The sequence below is a fragment of the Tamandua tetradactyla genome, chromosome 9 (genome assembly GCF_023851605.1).
Source record: "Tamandua tetradactyla isolate mTamTet1 chromosome 9, mTamTet1.pri, whole genome shotgun sequence".
Classification (NCBI taxonomy): domain Eukaryota; kingdom Metazoa; phylum Chordata; class Mammalia; order Pilosa; family Myrmecophagidae; genus Tamandua; species Tamandua tetradactyla.
The window spans coordinates 38,314,871-38,334,680 of NC_135335.1; the positions used below are offsets into that span (position 1 = coordinate 38,314,871).

The 19,810-nt window shown below is 49.2% G+C and overlaps 1 long non-coding RNA gene across 2 annotated transcripts; it reads left to right on the top strand.

The window, feature by feature from the left end:
• Nucleotides 1-10,005: 10,005 nt before the first annotated feature.
• Nucleotides 10,006-19,503, top strand: LOC143646057 (uncharacterized). Of its 2 annotated transcripts, XR_013157244.1 has the most exons (4): nucleotides 10,006-10,086; nucleotides 12,201-12,337; nucleotides 18,846-18,965; nucleotides 19,331-19,503. It is a non-coding gene; the product is annotated as an uncharacterized LOC143646057 (long non-coding RNA). The 2 variants fall into 2 exon arrangements; XR_013157243.1 differs by having other exon boundaries at nucleotides 18,846-19,503.
• Nucleotides 19,504-19,810: the final 307 nt, after the last annotated feature.

A 19,810-nucleotide genomic window follows, 5' to 3' on the forward strand; every position in this document is an offset into this window, starting at 1 on the left:
TGCACCTCTGTGCTTTCTTTTCAGTTTTTGGTAACCCAGATTCAGTTCCCGTGAGGATATTGCTTTCAGCTGCAAAAAATACCCACGAATCACTCTTAAGGTTTACGTGGACCCATCGGCTCCATATCCCTTTGGTTGCTGGCTGGAGGGGAAGCTTTGGAGAGAGTGTTCCTGGGAAAAGTGGCTAGTGTCACTGTGTCTAGAATCCCACAATCACAGCAGCTATTTATCAACAGGACGGAATTATTTCAGTATTTTAACAACAGGTTTCACTGGACCAGTACTTACCAGCCAAATGCCAGCCCTGCTCATTGCTGACTGCTGACCAGGTCTGTGACACCAGACTGGTTCTTGTGTTAGCCTCTTGTCTTGCCTGGTCCCAGAAGGAACTGCTCCTGGGAACTCATCCTGCTCACTTCCATCCCATAACACCGCCATTTAGATCTGCCAACCTGATGCCAATCACGTCCCTATCAACAAGCCACCAGGCTCACAGATTCCACTCTGCTAATCTCCATCATAGAGCATTGGGGAAGCTAGGAGTCCTGCAAGGAATAAACCTTCAACAGTGGACTTACAGGCACCCTGATAGGTGACTAGGGGGATGTTTTTCTATCGGGGTCAACTCTAGGGAATCCAACTGACTCCAGGGAACCAGTGAAAGGATGAGCCCTGTACTCTTCTTGGGCATCCCTTCCAAAGCTGGATATATATTATTCTCTGCTGCTTGATGGTCTGAAAGCAGAAAAAGGCCTCATGGAAGTTATTGCCTTGACATTTTGACTGAGCCATTTCCCCTCCAGGTGGGTGACCCAGGGCCTGTGTGCATTGGGTAGAGACCAAAATTAACATTCTCTGGTTTTAAAGCCATGTCCCCGACAGCGTTTCCTTTTACACGTCCTAGTTCTGAAAGGGTATTTTTTAAAGGTTAGTCATCTCTTCTGGGAAAGGCATTTTGTTGTCCTACTGGAGCAAAGAATGTGCTCAGAGCTTCCAACTGACCCTGTCAGTCTGAGCAGAAGGAAGATTTCATCTGGAAGGGCCAACATGAAGGTAAAAAACTTGAAGTGATTTTAAGCAAGCTTTTTTTTTCTTAAATAAAATACACACTCTGGAGGAAAAATTCAAATAGTACACAAGTTTTGAATCCTCAGCCTAAATTCCCAGTACTTTATGGCAAAAACAAGCACACAGCCAGCCCCATTTCCTTGGCTGTATCTGTCAGCTTAAGCTAAGTTGTGCTGTGGTAACAAGTAGCCCCTAAACCTCAGTGGCTTAGAACCACAAAAATGTACTTCCTGCTCATGTTACTTGGTCCCTGTAGATTGTCTGTGACTCTGTTCCATGTCTTCTTCACACTAAGATCTGGGCTAATGGAGCAGCCCCCATCTGGGATGTTACTGTCTCACAATAAAAGGAAAACAAGAAAACTCAGTGGCACCAGGCAATGGCTCTTAAAGCTTCTCTCACATATCATTGGCCAGAGAAAGCCAGGGATAAACAGGGAAGGGAGGCATAATCCTCCCACAGAGAAGGAGAGCAAATATTTTGATCGACAAAATAACCTTCCACATTGGCAAAGGTCAGAGTGATTTTCTGCCTCATAGATCCTCCCTTCCCACTTCTCTATCCCAGGGACCCCTTTCCCCTATGGAATGGCTTGTCTTAAAACTCTTTACTCTGCAAACACTTTGCTCAAGACACATTCCATTCCCGGCATGTCCTCAAGTGTGTTCCACAGAAGGCTATTACTTTAATTTCCTGGCTGCTAAAGCAAATGCCATGTAATGGGTTAACTTAAGAACAGGAATTTACTGGTTCACAGTTTCAGAGACTAGAAGGCTTGCTTCCCTCCAGGTGAGTATTTTCTGGCCGGCTGATAATCTTTGGGGTTCCTTGGCGTTACTATCACATGGCAATACACGTGGTGACATCTACTCCTTTTCTCCTGTGTTCTGGTGACTTCCAGCTTCTTGCTTCTCCTGTGGCTTCTCTCTCCATCTGTCCTTCCCTCTGCTTATAAAGGACTCTAGCAATCTGGATGGAAGCTCAGCCCAATGCACAGCTTAACATCTTAAAGCGCTCTGTCCACAGACTCAAGAATGTGAACCAAGACCAAGAACATGTCCAGACAGCTCACAGCACAGTATTTTCCCTAATATCAATAGACACTAGGTGACAAAAACATGCCATGGCTAAGCTTTGGGTGACACTGGCTGAAACAGGGCTCTTCCCTGCAGGGATGCACAGAGCCTCCACTATAATGTGCTTTGTCCATTTCAAAGGAGGAGACAGTGAATTGGGCTTAAGGCCCAGTTCTTCTAGATCAAACGTTCTTTACTTTGGCTGCAGATTAGAATTACCTGGGGAGCTTTTAAAAAATTCCTGATGTTCAAGCTGCACCCAGGGCCGATGACATCTGCATCTCTGGGGATGATTATTTTTTAAAGCTCCCTTGGCACTTCCAATGGGCAGCCACGTTTGACAGCCACTTCAAGGCAGATGATGGCCTGGGAAACTGGCCAGCAGTCAACACTCAGGAAGGGGCTGCAGTTTGTCTGTGGCCATTTCTTGCACCTGCTGTGCAGACAGGCTATGTCCACCCAGTCCAGATGTGCCTGGAGACTGCCATGACCCAGGGAACAAACATGTGGGTTCAAGGTCCTGACGCTGGCCGAAGTCTCACACTATGACGGTGGTAACTCAGCATCCCTGAGGGGAACTTAGGAGATGCTGGAGCCTGAATCTCCTCGGGGCACAAGCGACAAGACCCCCTGCTTTGTGTCCACACCCCTAAACAAGATGGGTCTGCCTCTGTAGCCATCACCTTTAGAGGAACTTTAGACCCTTGAGTGACGTCAATGTCATCTCCATCCTCTTGGGACCCCTGAGACCATGCCTGCTATCCTCAGACTTATTTGAATGTGAGCCCTTTTTTCCTAAAAGGCATCTGGGCACGAGTGTCCCATGAACCCACCATGGGGACACTGTCTTTCCTCTTGAACCACGTGCTCTTGGGATGCCTGCCCTGCAGAAGAGACGCCGTGGCCCTCCCCAAAAGGGGCTGATGTTAAATGACACCGTGCCTCCCTTTCCTGACCCACCTAGTCACTGAGACCCTGCTATGGCTGGGGACCTCCTTGCTAAGACGATGAGGATTTGGTGTTAACCGTATCTCAGCTCCTAACTGGTGCATCGGAAAACCTGGGGCTCACTGGCCAAACAGAGGATGGACCTCTGGAGCACTTTGTGGCAACCCCCAGTAAGCTCAGATACCTCTCCTCGGTGGTCTTCAGATATGAGTCTGCAAAGAATGAGGACAGGACTAGTGTAGAAATCGCTACAGCTGCATTTAGTATCAGGTTTTAACCTTGCTTCAACCCCAGGTGGGGGCGAAGAGGGGGTGATGCAAATGCTGCTACCTCATACCATGACTCATGGGGCTGGGGACCCACACTTGGAGTCACCCTCTTGCCCCTCGCATGCCCCCACTGGAGGTTATCGCCCAGCCACATGGTGAGCGAGGCAGGGAGTCAGCTCCCTACCACCCTGGCTTGCCCAGCTTGGGGCAGGCCCTTAGCCCCTCCGCCTTCCCAGAATCTGCCGCAGTGCCCGGCACACAGCTCCTCAATCAGTGTTTGTACAGCCACAGGCAGGCACATCTCCCAAATCAAAGAACTCCTTAACAATCTCAAGACTTATTACCCACCTCTGTTGTACAGGGTAGAATTCAGATAAACCACAGGAAAGGAGGGATAAGCCTTGAGATTCCTTTAACGTCCAAGAAGGGAACAATCTGCATGGATTTAAAGAATAATAGCTTTAGCTGTGGCTGCAGAGGAAATAGAAAATTAAAGCCTACGTTCTGGGCTACGAAATGGAGTTGGTTCCCTTTATGCCTCTCGGTGGAAGACAGAAACATTTCCATCATCTCGTTTTATAAAAAGCAATCTTAAGGCCAAGAAAAGATAAGTGGAGTAATTTCAGAAACCCTCAATTTGGGCAGTTTCTTCAATCCCACAAGTCTGAAATTGCTATCCATGAACTTTTCTGCAAGCATTGCATTTCCTGTGGGCCGGCTGCTCTGCAGAGACTCTGGCAGGTTGAGGGGGCTGGAGCTTAGGAAGCCGGAGCAGGGAGGCGAAGGCTGGGAGCTGAGCCAGGTGGCAACCAGGAATGGCGGGCTGCAGGTCTGGGCTTTCTCTCCTAGGCCAGTGAGCTCATGAACTCTAATGGGCATCAGCATTAGAAAAGCAGCTATGTGGAGCCCAGCCCAGAGGTTCTTGTTCATTACATTCAGGGAGCTGGTCACGGCGAGTGAATTTGAACAGGTGAGTGACATCCCAGGAGCTCAGCTCTCAGGGGACAATTATGAATGCCACGTGTCAATAGCCCGACCGTTGCCAGTGTCCTGCTCTGACCCATCTCCCTGACCCCTTCCGTGCACACCTGTCTGACTCTTCTACCTGCCGACCGGCCCTGCCTCCGCTTCCCTGAGGGCTCTCCTGGACCTGGAGCCACTCCTGCCAACAGCAGGCCCAGCAGTGCTGGGGAATGAAGGCCTCCAGTAGCAGCCCTCCATCCACAGCTGGCGGGAGTTGGGTACAAACACCCAGCTCCCTTGCCCATCAGGCAGGATGGCTTTGAGCTGTGTGTTCTCACCGTCTCCCCAGAGTCCCCAGCAGGATTAAGCTGTCCACAGTGGTGACTTAATAACACGTCATACACAGGTCTCCTTCCTTTCCTGCCTCCCCTCCCTCTCCCCAACTGGCCTTTCCTGGCATAAACTACTCGCCCAATAAAGTCATACTTAAATGTTTGTCTCAGGCTCTGCTGGAGCAGAGACATCCTTGTGGAAGAACACAAACGATGGTAGTCAGTGACGGCTGTGTGACCTTAGGCAAGTTGCTTAACGTCCCTGAGTCTAGGTTTCCTCATCTGTGAAATGGGGAAAAAGTGGCTTAAGCCATAGGGCAGGTGTTCCAAATAGGTGGTCTGGGGGCTAGAGAGGGACTGCAATATGCTTTCTCTGGTCTGCAGATGGCTTTAAAATAATTTATCATAGAGGCTATGACATACATTCAATAGAAAACGTATAACGTACGCATATAAGAATATATAGGCAATCTCTCTCAGCCAACACAGCAAGCAAACTCACCACCCTCCCCCTGTCTATGTGGGACATGACTCCCAAGGGTGTAAACCTCCCTGGCAACGTGGAACAGAAATCCTAGAATGAGCTGGAACTTGGCATCAAAGGATTGAGAAAACCTTCTCGACTGAAAGGGGGAGAGAGAAATGAGACAAAATAAAGTGTCAATGGCTGAGAGATTTCAAACAGAGAGGTTATCCTGGAGGTTATTCTTATGCATTATATAGATATCTCTTTTTAGTTTAAGGTTTATTAGTTTATTAGAGAGGCTAGAGGGAAGTGCCCGAAACTATAGAGCTGTGTTCCAGTAGCCATGTTTCTTAAAGATGAATGTATAATGATACAGCTTTCGCAAGGTGTTCTAGTTTGCTAGCTGCTGGAATGCAATATACCAGAAACGGAATGGCTTTTAACAAGGGGAATTTAATGAGTTGCTAGTTTACAGATCTAAGGCCGAGAAAATGTCCCAATTAAAACAAGTCTATAGAAATGTCCAATCAAAGGCATCTGGGGAAAGATACCTTGGTTCAAGAAGGCCGATGAAGTTCAGGGTTTCTCTCTCATCTGGAAAGGCACATGGCGAACGCAGTCAGGGCTTCTCTCTCAGCTGGAAGGGCACATGGCAGACACAGCGTCATCTGCTAGCTTTCTCTCCTGGCTTCCTATTTCGTGAAGCTCCCCGGGAGGCGTTTTCCTTCTTCATCTCCAAAGGTCGCTGGCTGGTGGACTCTCTGCTTCGTGGTGCTGCAGCATTCTCTGCTCTCTCTGAGTCTCTCATTCTCCAAAATGTTTCCTCTTTTATAGGACTTCAGAAACTAATCAAGACCCACTCAGATGGGTGGAGACATGTCATCCCCTAATCCAGTTTAACAACCGTTCTTAACCAAATCTCATCAACCAGGGAGATGATCCCATCACAGTCCCAAATACACAGCATTGAATAGAGACTACTCTACCTTTAAGAAATGGGATCCATATTAAAACATGGCTTTTCTTAGGGGGCATACTTCCCTTCAAACCAGCACATTCCACCCTCTGGCCCCTAAAAAAGACATGTTTTTCCCAAATACAAAATACATTAATTTCATAACAATATCAGAAATCCTTAAACCTATCAGTAGCAATACAATGAAGTAAAAAATTAGAGACAGTATAAAATCTCATCAAGTCAGTTACAGGCATGGTCTGTCCTAAGGCAAAATTCTCTCCATTTACTCTGGACCTTTGAAAACTCATGACAAGTTATTTGCTGCCAACATACAAAGAAGGAACATTCATAGGATACATATACACATTTCCATAGGGAGGAAGGAACACAGGGGTCACCGGACCCATACAGTTTCGAAAACCCGCAGGGCAAAGTCCATTAGATTTCAAAGTCTGAGACTCATTTATCCTCAGGGCTTTAGAAAGTGGCAGTCCCACCCTTTCCAAATGCCTACGCCTGCCTCTCTCTGAATGCAAACTTGGGGGATATTGGGGAGACCACCTTTCTCTCAGCTCCACCCTCTCCAAACATTGGGGCCACACCCGGGCTCTCTGCCATCTCCGGGGCACACGCTCAACCCCTCCATGTGGTGGCAGCCAGGCTCTCCCCCAACCCCAAGAAACGTGCTTCGCCCTCTCCAAGGCCTGAGGCGGCATGACTCTTCCACTGCAATGAGGTGGAAGGCCCATTCTCTGCCTTTGGGGCAAACTCACCCTCTCCACGGGCTTGGGTGGGTCCACTCTCCTGGCCTGAGGCTTCTTGACTTCAGACCTCAGCCTCCACGGTTTTGCCTCTGAAGTTATTTTTCCTCCAATGTGTCCCTTCTCTGAACCCCTCAGTCCAGACCGGCAGCGGCTCTGTTTATACAGGTCCCACAGCACTCTCGTTGGCTTTCTATGCAGTAGCCTCGGATCATGCCCATCAGACATAAGGAGTTTCCACAAATCTTTCCTGGATAACTCCATGTCTGATCCTGACTTTCTCTGAAATGGCTGGCTGGTTCCACATTTGGTTAAATCCACACTATACTCTGTAGTCTCCCTTTCTGTAGGCCCAGAATTTTCCGGGACCTCAATTTCTGGTTTCTTTTTACTCAAGAGTTCAGTTTTCAGCTTATCTCTTTCCTGTCGCATTTCACTATAAGCTGTGAGGAGAAACCAGGCTGCACTTTCAACACTTAATTTGGAGATCTCTTCTGCTAAATATACAAGTTCATGGCTTTTACAATCTGCCTTCCAGCCAAAGCCACGAGTCAATTTTGCCAGATTATCTGCCATTTTAAAACAAGGCTCACTTTCCTTCCAGTCTACAATAACACGTGCTTCATTTCTGTCTAGGGCCTCATCAGAGGTATCTTTAGAGTCCACATTTCTCCCAACAGTCTCTCCAAAGCATTCTAGGCCTTCTCTATCAAGCTTCTCACAACTCCTCCAGAATCTTCCCCTTATCCATTTAAAAAGCCGTTCCAACATGTTTGGTATTTGCAAACTGCAGCAGTAGCACCCCACTCTCTGGTACCAAAATCTGTTCTAGTTTGCTAGCTGCTGGAATGCAATATACCAGAAACGGAATGGCTTTTAACAAGGGGAATTTAATGAGTTGCTAGTTTACAGATCTAAGGCCGAGAAAATGTCCCAATTAAAACAAGTCTATAGAAATGTCCAATCAAAGGCATCCAGGGAAAGATACCTTGGTTCAAGAAGGCCGATGAAGTTCAGGGTTTCTCTCTCATCTGGAAAGGCACATGGCGAACGCAGTCAGGGCTTCTCTCTCAGCTGGAAGGGCACATGGCAGACACAGCGTCATCTGCTAGCTTTCTCTCCTGGCTTCCTATTTCGTGAAGCTCCCCGGGAGGCGTTTTCCTTCTTCATCTCCAAAGGTCGCTGGCTGGTGGACTCTCTGCTTCGTGGTGCTGCAGCATTCTCTGCTCTCTCTGAGTCTCTCATTCTCCAAAATGTTTCCTCTTTTATAGGACTTCAGAAACTAATCAAGACCCACTCAGATGGGTGGAGACATGTCATCCCCTAATCCAGTTTAACAACCGTTCTTAACCAAATCTCATCAACCAGGGAGATGATCCCATCACAGTCCCAAATACACAGCATTGAATAGAGACTATTCTACCTTTAAGAAATGGGATCCATATTAAAACATGGCTTTTCTTAGGGGGCATACTTCCCTTCAAACCAGCACACAAGGTGACTGTGTGATTGCGAAAACCTCGTGTCTGATGCTCCTTTTATCTACGGTATGGACAGATGAGTAAAGCATATGGATTAAAATAAATAAATAATAGGGAGAACAAATGTTAAAACAAATTGAGTAGATTGAAATACTAGTAGTCAATGAAAGGGAGTGGTAAGGGGTATAGAAAAAAATAGGGGGAACAAAGGTTAAAATATATTGGGTAGATGGAAATACTAGTGGTCAATGAAGGGGAAGGGGTATGGTATGTATGAGTTTTTTCTTTTTTCTTTTTATTTTTCTGGAGTGATGCAAATGTTCTAAAAAATGATCATGGTGATGAATGTACAACTATGTGATGATACTGTGAACTATTGACCATGCACCATGCATGGAATGTTTGTATGTTAAGAATGTTTCTGTTGCATGTTGTTTATCAATAAAAATATTAAAAAAAAAAAATATATATATATATGCGCTTCATTTTTTTATGGCTGAATATCATCCCATCATGTGTATATACCACATTTTGTTTATCCATTCATCTGTGGCTGGACCCTTGGGCTGCTTCCCCGCTTTGGCTGCTGCTATGAACATCAGTGGACAAATATCCGTTCAAGTCTCTATTTTCAGTTCTTTTGGGGTAGATACCCAGGAGTAGAATTGCCTGGTCAGATGGTAATTTTATGTTTAACTTTCTGAGGAACTGCCAGGCTGTTTCCCCCCAGTGGCTGCACCATTTCACATTGCCAACAACAGAAAGAATGAGTTCCTGATGCACGGTACAGCATGGATGAAGCCTGAAGACGTCATGTTGAGTGAAATAAGCCAGACACAAAAGGACAGCTTTTGTATGACTCCTCTTATATGAAATACTTCTCATGAGCAAATTCATAGAGACAGGTGGCAGAATAGTGGTTACCAGGGGTGAGAAGAGTTATTGTTGAATGGGGATGAGTTTCTGCTTGGGAAGATGGAAGTAGTCTGGAAATTGAGTGGTAAATGTTTTACAGTATTGTCACTGTACTTATCACAGAATTGTTTGCTTAAAAATGGTGATCGTGGATGGGCCACGGTGGCTCAGCAGGCAGAATTCTCTCCTGCCGTGCCAGAGACCCGGGTTCGATTCCTGGTGCCTGCCCATGCAAAAAAATACCTATGGTGATGGTGATTTTTACATTATGTATATTTTATCACAATCATAAAAAATAATCTTTTTAAAAAGACATAAGGCAGAAAGAGTCATGTAAAAAACATCCATGTCCCTGCCTCCCAATTCAAGAATTCCCACCCAATATTGCTGAGCCCCCTCGGTGCCCCTCCTCAGTCCCTGCAGACTTTCCCGTAAAGTTTTACTTTGTTTGAAAACGATATATTATTTCCTTTGCATTTTTAAAAAATTGGGGCATTTCACATCAGCAACCAGGTTTTCAACTTTCTTTAAAAAAAAAATAAAAATAAAATAAAAAACAGAAGATCTGACAAAGGCTAGACCCACTCCCCCTCTCCCCACAGCAAAAATTCGCCAGCCCTGAGTCCCGCGGGACCTCTCCGGTGGGGCAGTGACCCCCGCATCCTCATAGCCGCCCCCTTCCCTCAGTGTTCCTGCCTGTTCCCTACAGACGCTGGAGCTCATGAATCCCTGTCCCAGAACCCATCCAGTGGGGGCCCTTTGCAGACGGGCTCCGCGCGGCACAGCTGCTCCCCCCACTACTGCTAACGTCAGTGGTCCCCGAGCCGTCCGAGGGGGCGGCCTTACCAGGTGCCTACTAAGGTGGCACGAGGAGGCCAAGGCCAGCGGCCGGACGGTGGCGGAATCGGGGCCTCACCCCGGCACCCCTGCACCGTCCGGACAGCCCTCGGGCACCGCGCCAGGGGCTGGGTGGGGCCGCCGAGCCCCGGCCCCCACGGTGGGGAAGCAGCGGCCCGGGCGGTGGGGAAGCAGAGGCCCCCGCGGTGGGGAAGCAGCGGCCCGGGCGGTGGGAAGCAGCGGCCCGGGCGGTGGGGAAGCAGAGGCCCGGGCGGTGGGGAAGCAGAGGCCCGGGCGGTGGGGAAGCAGAGGCCCCCGCGGTGGGAAGCAGAGGCCCGGGCGGTGGGAAGCAGCGGCCCGGGCGGTGGGGAAGCAGAGGCCCGGGCGGTGGGGAAGCAGAGGCCCGGGCGGTGGGGAAGCAGCGGCCCGGGCGGTGGGAAGCAGAGGCCCCCGCGGTGGGGAAGCAGAGGCCCGGGCAAAGGGTGCAGGGCCGGGGGCACCACCTTTGGCCAAACTCTGCATCTGAGGCTTCCCGGATGGGTGCGCACAAAGGGCGGCGCAGGAGGGCCATCCCCAGGGCAGACCTGGCGACCGTCGCCAGCCCGTGAAGGTTTTGTTTGCCTCGCTGAGTCCCCAGACCCGGCCCGGCTGCAGAGAGAGAGAGGGAGAGAGGAGAGAGGGAGAGAGGAGAGAGGACTCTTTCCCGAGAGGCCGGACTTTCCCACAGGAACAAAGTGGGGCTTGTTCGCCGGGCATGAATGTTGGCGTGGGGCGGCCGGGCGGGCTCGGCGCTGCCAGGCGGCGGCCGGGAGCTATCAGGCAAGGCCCGCCTTTCCCCACAGCTGGGGCTGACAGCAGGAAGCCCCAGGGAGGCTCCGGACAAAGGCAGAAAAATGGGCCACGTTTATTCATTCACTGGCCGGCCCAGGAGGCCCCGTCTCCATGGCGACGGGCAGCCTCCGGAGCTTCCGGTCAGCTCCTGAGTGAACGTGGCCCGAGCGCGCAGGGACGTGGCTCCACGCCTCCAGGGGCTGCCATCGCGCCACGTGGTCTTGGGGGGATCCCGGGGTGAGGCCGAGCCAAGGGGGGAAGCGAGGGGCCTGGGGGCAGCCTGGGACCTGGCCTATCTTGGGTCCTGAAGGTCATGGGTTCAAGTCCATGCACACCTCAGGCTAAATCCGGCTTGTTCTCAGTCACTCACAACCCAGAGGGGAGGTGATCTGTTCTACCACCGCAGGCCGAAGGAAGGAGGTCTGGGAGAACCCAGGGAGGCAGACGCTGATTCTGCCTGGGGCACGCTGGCGTTGGGTCCTGAAGGATCTGTAGGAGTTTGCCAGTCGTGGAGGGAAGGGGCATTCCAAGTAGAAGGTCTAGCTGACAGTGTGTGGCTTAATTAGACATTATCTACAAGTCTCCTTTCCCTGGAGGGAAGAGAGGATATAGCTGGAAGCAGGCTAGCAATGGGGGTGGGCTGACCATGTGCCCTGGTTTGGAAAAGCAGGACTCGGTGCTCCCCAGCAAGGCTTGAGTTGTGAATTGGGTGGGGCCGGAAGGGGAGGTACGTGAATTAATGCGTATCTGCTATCTTCCAGTTTATAGACCCTTTTCAAATGTACACATTATCTTATTTAGTCCTATCACAGCCTGCGGGGAGGGAATTTACAGATGAGAACCCTGAGGCCTGAGAGGGTCTCTGAGGTTTCTGAGCCAGGAAGTGACCAGTTGGACTGGAGGGCAGAGTCCTGAGCCTGGCACCTGTGCCCTTCCACCTAAGGGAGGTCTGGGGGGCTCATGCCCCTGGGAGAGGTGGTTGGAGCCCAGTTGTCGGTGCCCCCTGAATGGGCTCTGAGGCCCTGGGGCAGCATAGAGTCCCGGAGGGATGAGTAAATGACCTTGTGTACCCCAGCTCAGTGCTCAGAAGTTCTACAAAAATTGCAAGAAAGAGGAGCCACAGGTTTTCTCCTTCCCAGCGCCATTCTGAGGCGCTACTGGAAAGGGCTAGAAATCCCTGCTCAGGATGGATCTAAATCCCAGGAAAACTTTTCTGAAATATTCTGCACACACCCTCAGAGCAGGGAAGAAAGTCCGCCTGTGTTTACTTGGTTACGCTTTCTTGTCTTTCTCAGACCCACTCTATGTCTTTGGCCCTGGGTCTCCCGATATGAACCTGGGATCCAGAGCCTGGCGGGAGAGGGGCTGCCACCAGACCTGCAGGAGCTGAATGTGGCCCTGGTGTCACCTAGTCTTCACAACAACCCCCGAGGTAGGATTGTGATCTCCATTTTAGAGGTGGGGAAACTGAGGCTCAGAGAGCAGTCACCCACCTGAGTCACGCAGCTGGTGCGGCCAGGCTGGGGGGCTCTGAGCCCTGGCTCTCCCTGCACACCCAGAGGAGCGAATACTCCTCCCACTCTCCCCATCCTCCTGACCCAGACCTCTGTGTCCCTGACCCCTATGCAGGGAAAGGGCCCCTTCCCCACCTCTGCAGTTCCTCCAGGTGCCAACTTTGTGTTGCTTTCAGTCCTGCCCTCAGTGCACTCACTGTTACCTGTTAACTTGACCAGGTTTCCAGGTGCTTCTGCTCTTCGGGGTTTTATGTTGTTGATCCTAACTCTGAAGTCTGGCCTGGGTTGTACTGCCAAGAAAAAGAGGGAAAGGAGAGAAAATGAGGAGAGGAGGCAGGAGGGGAGGGGAGAGGAGGAGGAGGAAAAGGGAAAAGGGAAAGGAAAGGGAAAAGGGAAAAGAAGGAGGAAGGAAGAAAGAAAAAGGCGTGTGAAATTTGCACGAAAAGTCTTCTGAACCTTGCATGTTGGCCCTTTCTCAGAGTGGCTTTGGCTTTGGGCTAGAGAAAGAAATGACAATAACACCCTAGAGGGGGAATGGTAAATATATAGCATGTGAGGATATGCCCTCCAGTCTGGTACCCATGGCAGACATAGCTAAGCGATCACAGCACTTTTTCTGGCTCCTCTTGGCCTCAGCTTCAGAATCCTTCTCAACACAGTCATCAAGCAGCCACTACCAAGATGAGCTGATACCCAGGAGATCATACCTTGTCACCCTTCTCTATTACTTTGGGCTCTCTGAAGAGCTTAATCATATCGGAGCCTCATTTTTGCCCTGTTAGTGCAGGTATAACTGACTTTATTTTCCGGCTGGGAAAACTGAGGCTCAGAGTAACTTCCTCTCACAGCACACAGCAGCTTAACAGAGCTAAAGATCAGCTCTGAGGTAGTTGACTCTTCCTTTATTCAGGGCCTATTTAAAGTCCCAGTATAATCAAGGTTGTGGCATTTGGGGAGAATTCTCCTTTCTCCCTCCTCCCCACCCCCTAGATACCCACCCAGCAATTTTTCATTGCTTTGGCCTGGGAGTGAGTCTCCTGATGTCATCCAGAAATATTTAGCATCACTCAATGTGCCCATTCTCTGAAGCGCCCCTGGTGCTTCTGACTTCCTGGAGCATGGATGAACATGGCTGCCCCAAATGTGCTCTGACAGCCGCTGACAAGGAGAGGCAAGCCACGTTTGTGCGTTCCTGCTGGGCGGGGAGGAGCTGCTCGAGGGTGTCCCGGGCTGGCAGGGCAGGGCGCCTTGAGGGCAATGGGTAGCCTGGGGGTCTCGGGGCCCCTCCAGCTGGCTGCTGGTGGTGTAGGGACGACCCAGCTTCTCCAACCTTCCACACTCTCGTTGGGATGCTCAACTGAATAGAGCTTCATTTTTAGACTCCAATCCCTACTGCGTATTTCAATTTCTCTTGCTCTTTGCTATTCCTGGCCCCAAAGCCTGAGACCCAACTCCACCCCTCCAGATTCAAGGGGTGCTGACCGTTTACCCTACCTGCCGGGACCCCTCCCATCGCTTGTGCTCAGGTAGCTATGTTTATCTGCTTACCTGGGCACCTACTCCCAGCTGCCTGCCTTGTCCCTGGGTGGGAATGTCTCACTGCCCCGCTCCTCTCAGTGTTCAAGTCCCACCTGCTAGGCTGGCTGTCTTCCCTATCACCTGCAGACAGGTACATCCCTGACACATCTGCCCAGCTCCGCCTGGTAGGCATGGCGAGGCCCTCAACCCCCCTCTCCTAAGCACCATGGGATCTCAAGACACAAATTCACCTGAACCTTTCTTGATCTAACTCTGTCCCAGAACGTACTATCTTTGCAGAAATACCTGATCTCATTAGCCACACGTAAAGTGGCAGATGCTTATCATGCCCTCACCTGTCTCAGGCTCTGGAGGCCAGGCATGGTGACCTAGGCTGGTTTAGGTAGACTCGGCTCACGTTTCCTTCCTTCTATGCTGTACATTAACTGACCACTGCCAGGTACCAGTACCGTGCTAGGGGCTTTGCCTGCAGAGGCTCATTGACTCGTGGTGGTATTTTTGCATGAGATGCAATCTGCTTCCCTGTTTTGCAGGTGAGCTCAAATAGAAGTCACTTTGCCTCAGGGCACCCAGCAGTAAGGAGTTATGTTGAGAAGTCAGGGTCCTCTTCTCCAGAGCCTCCCACCGCCACCCCGACATCATGGCACATAGTCTTTCCAATCAAAGAGGGCTGATGGAGGACATCTACCCCACAATATGCTTGTAACTTACTTGAACACAGAAGCAATATAATGCATTTGGCAAAACAAAACAACTGACACTGCCAGCCATATTTATAAAAATTCCACCTCAGGAAAAAAATGGCAAAGAAATTTCACTTCACCTGTCGGCACTGATTATTTCATGATGTCTGCCTGGGCACTGGATGGGCGAGGCATCTAAAGCTGCCAGGGCCTCCGTGGGAAGATTCAGTAATCAACTACTAATGTCTGTATTGGACAGGGGACTGGGTGGTGGGAGTACACATGCCACAAATTTTGTTTCTCTGTTTCTATATGGTGGAAAAAGGAGTGTTTATAATGAGTTACTAGTTATGCAAAGGAGGAAAGGGAAAGAGAGCAATGTGATTAGGAGAGGCTTCGTGGAAGGAGAAAAGATGTGAGCTGTTTATGGTCACTGCACTCCCTGGGGTTGACGCATCATCGGTTCCGGTTGAATTCACTTAGATGAATCAAAGTTTGGCTCTTCCCTGGGCCTTTGTTTTGTCTGCTTTAAAAGGGTCAATTCTGTCACATTCAGATGAGGAGGCTTCTTTAGTCCAGAAATAATGATGTCTTACAAGGATGGAACACTTTAGAGTTCTCAATCTCCTTTCACATCTATTAACTCTCTACGAAGAGAAAGCTGAGGCCCACAAAGCTGAAGTGTATTTCTTACATGAGGTTTGCCCATGAAATGGCAGCAGGGGTGTTACTAGAATCTGGTTCTCCTAACTCCAGTAATTCTCCAGTCTGAAAGCATATTCATACATTTAAATAATTAGGGTAGGAAGGCCTCTAAGTTTGAAGGCTTCAAGGGGCCCTTCTCTGCCCCCCAAAACTGCTCTTTGGGGTTATGCAAGGATGGGCCTCCTGACAGCCAAACCCCCCACACTGAACTTTTTAAGCACATTTTCCTCTCAAATAGCTCTACCCTTTGAAGAAACAGGTCTGATGTGCCTGGAACTCAGTAGGGCATGGAACTGGGAGACTCCCTGGACTCAGCTTCCTATATCAGCTTGGAGCTTAGCTCTTGCATGGGAAAACTCCCCCCGAATGGATGGGGGTGCTGGGGAGTCCTTTGGCAGAGACTGAGTCACCAATGCTAGGGCTCTTTTATACAAAGGCAGAGATGGCTCTTTGCCTTATAAACCATCTCCACACACACCCACACCTGAGCTGAGACCCCACTGCCACTCCTTCGGCTCTTAAAGACATTGGGTAATTAGTACTACTATGGTGGTTAATTGGTGCTAATAAAGCATCTTTTATGTGCCTGGCACCATGATGAGGGCTTTATGTATGATATTCTGTTTCACTCTCTTGGAAACTAAGGGTCATATAAGATAAATTATCTGCCGCAGGATATATCACCAGTAAGTAAAGCAACAGGTTTCTTATGATTATGAATCCTAATTCAAATACATTTATAAGCACTTACCATTTGCCAGATTCCTTGACAAACACTTTACATGCATGATCTCTGAATCTTCATAACTACCCTAGAAAACAGTGATTCTTTGTCCCAGCTGAATATTAGAATAATCTGGGGGGCATTTAAAATAATACTATTGTCCCAGACTCCACTCCCAGAAATTCTCATGCATCCAGCCTGGGTGAAGGCCAGGCATTGGTAGTGTTTGACAGTTCCCTAGATGATTCCAACATTCAGCAGGGTTGAGACAATTGCTAGGAAGTAAGTTTTATGACTGACTTCAAATGAGAAAACAGAGGCTCAGAGAGGTTAAGAACTTGCCCGAAGTCACACAGCCAGAAAATAGTGGTGCAAAAATCCCATTCAGGTGGACTGGCTGTGAAACCTGGGTGTCTTGGGGTTAAGGTGTTCTCGTAGATTATTTCACTTGATGCTCTCAACAACTTTCTTGTTCTTTAGATAGCCAAGGAAACCCATCCAGAAAGGTGAAAAGAACCAGCCCAAAGCTGTAGAATTTATACAGGGCAACTGATGACGTCTTGATTAGATTTGGGTACAGGAGAATGTGAAAACTAATCAAATGGTTCACATGAGATCTGTGCATTTCACTCCATGTTGATTTTATATCATCAAAAGCGCGTAAACTCTGAACTCTAAGTAATGAAATATCTCACCTCTAAGTGAAGTAGTGAGATGTCTGATACCTATTTTGAAATGCCTAAAAAAGTAGATGGATGGATAGAGGGAGAGACAAACGGATAGTTATATGGTAGATGTGTGTTCACTATTGAGTTCTTTCTGCTTTTCTGCGTGTTTGAAAATGTTCATAATAAAATGTTGAGAGTGGGAATAAAATGTTGGAGTGGGAGAAAGGCGACTAAGAAATTCTGTTAGCATGTGAGCTAATAAAGACAGAGATCTTTGCCTCTTAGCCCACTTCTGAGTTTCCAGCACCTGTAATAGTGCCTGGCACAAAACAGTCACTCTGTAAATATCTGCCAAGTGGAAAACGATGGCGCATACAGGAGGATGGCCAGCCCATGCCTTCCGCTGCTGAATCAAGAGGATTTGCTGATGTCTCTTAGCCAGGGTGAAAGTAGGAGGAATACTGGGCAGAGTAGAGTGGGTGGGCACAGCAGGACAAGTTCCCACAGCTTCCTGTAAATGCACTCAGGCTGTCCTGGGTTCTGGAAGCTGCGGTAAAATCCTCATCCCCAGGACATGTGGCCAGAGCTGGGCTTAGCGTGGGTGTGTGCTGCCCTCATGTGGCGAAATGGGATATTGCACCAGTGTTGGAGGCATCTCTGCCCCTGGAGCCCCATTGCTCCTTTGCAGTCTCCCTGGTAGCTAATGGTCCTCCCAGTGGGGCTACGTGGATCCTTCAGGTAGGATCCTGAAGGAATCTTCAGTCCTGAGATTTGGGAGAAGAGACTGACAGGTATAGGCATCCACTGTGATTTTGGAAAATAGGCTGTCTTATTCTATCATCATAATGACCTTGCCAGATAAATGGCATGGCCTCATTCACTGATGAGGAAGCAGTGGCTCTGAGATCCAAGCTACACAGCTAATTGGGGACAGACAGAACCAGAAGGGAAGGAATGTCCTAGGAATTCCAGAGTGTGCCTCCCTCCTTCCACTGAGGCTTAGAGGGCGGATATTTTGGCTCAGGAAAGCTGCTGGCAAGGAGTCAGGAAGGTTTTGTTTGTTTCTTTTTGAAGTCCTAACACACACCTACATGCCTTGAGCTGTCATTGAGGCATCTGCCCCTTCAATACCCTCCCATATCCTGCTGAGTGACTTGGAGACAGTTACTTAACTTCTCTGAACCCTGCTTCCATGTGTCAAGTGGAGGTGATAATGTCCCCAACTTTTAGGGTGGCTCTATAGATAAATGGTTGCCTATGAGCAAAGCACAGTCCCAGGCACATAGTACATGCTCAGAAATTATTCCCCTTAGATTCTCATGCCCACAGGGCAGGAATTGTGTCTGTCATGTTCCTATAACCCCAGAAAGTTTAGAGTGATTGGTTCTCAAAATAGGACGGGGAAGAGTTAAAAGTGGGGTGGGTCTTTGGAGTCAGGTATCTGAGTCCAAGTGCTGACGCTGGTTCCTTGAGTCTGGGTGACCCTGGACAAGATCCTTAACCTAAGACTCAGTTTCCTCATCTGTCAAATGGGCATGACAGCTGTCTTTTATAGCGTTGTGCAAATGAATGGGCTACAGTGGATAAAGCATATGGTAGAGTGCCTGGTACATAATAAATGGCTCAAATACATTCTAGGTAGTAGAATGGTTCTGGGTTTGGTATTAAATATTAGCTGCTGTTGCTGATAGTAGTAATTAGCTGGACTCTGTTCCTCTTCAATGCTGCATTGGCTGCACCTAGAACCTGCCTTCCTCCAAACTCATGGGCTGGGAGGAAGGAAAGTGACAATGATGGGTGCCCTCAGCAGTGACCAGCTCCCGGGGCAGGGGACAAGGCTGTGGCTTGCTTTGTTCCCTCTCTGGGCCAGCCCATGAGGGGACCTCTACCTGCCTGACCTGAACTGGGGAGCTTTGGGGCTACTGGCAAGGATAGCTGCCTTCTGCTTGGGCAAATCAAACTGGTCTTACTTAGCACACTGCAGCACGATGTCAAGACTAGCCTTCAAGACAGGAAGAGAAAGTAGCATGAATGTGGTGAGGCTTAGGATGGCGAGTCTTGTGTGTTCAAGGGCATAGGGATTACCGGGGCCCTTGTTAAATCACAGATTCCAATCCAATAATTTTGGGACGGAGCCTGCACTTCAGCATTGCCGCAAGCTCCCAGGTTACCCTGAGGCGATCCGTTCCAGGCCACACTTTGAGTAATGAGGTTTAAGGAAAAGCAGGTGAGTTTGTCTTACAAGTATGCCTTGAGGGCAAGTGTGCAGCAGGCTGGAACTTGTCTCAGCTGTTCTGCTGAAGTGAGAGATGGGTTTGCAAAGCTCTGACCCCTGGTCAGGGTGTAAAGGGGACTGGTTAAGGGTGTACCTCTGTGACCGTGAGTCGAGGTGAGTCTCAGATGGTTTGAATCAGCATTGTTAATTCATAACGAGGACTTGATGATCTGCACTCAGTCTCAATGAACCCCTCAAAGGATGCTGCCATCTGGGGCTGATGACACAGCCACAGTATGCCTAAGTCACGAGCAGGTTTAAGAAGCCCTGCCCTGCACTTCGTTTTGTGCTTCCTGATTCTAAGATCTCATGCATAGGAACGTCGATGGTTCCCAATCCAAGAGAAAACATGTCAGATATGGCTCCAATATTGGTGTGATGATGGGATCCCTTTCCTGGCCTCCTGGAGACCTTTTGGCTATGATTATACCCTGACGTTTGTGCCATTGCCACGTTGTATCTTCTAACAATAAAGCTCAGCTTGTCGAGCACTGCCATGCAGGGTCCTGTGGGCTTTCTCTGCAGTGGAGCTCTAGCTGATGCCACTACAAGGGCGATGGGAATTTAAGACCTGCCTCCTGTGGGCTGGACTCTCAGCTCATTGCACACAGAGGAGACTAAAGTTCGTGTCTCTGTTTTCCCAGCAAAGTTGCAGTTCTCCATCTCAGCTCTATGTAGCTCGATGTTGGTATCATCCTGGGAACTTTCCAAACTTCTAAGCCTGGGCCCCACCTCAGAAAGTCCGATGTGATATTGGCTTGGGGTATGGTCTTGGCATGAGGGGGAGAGGGTTAAAA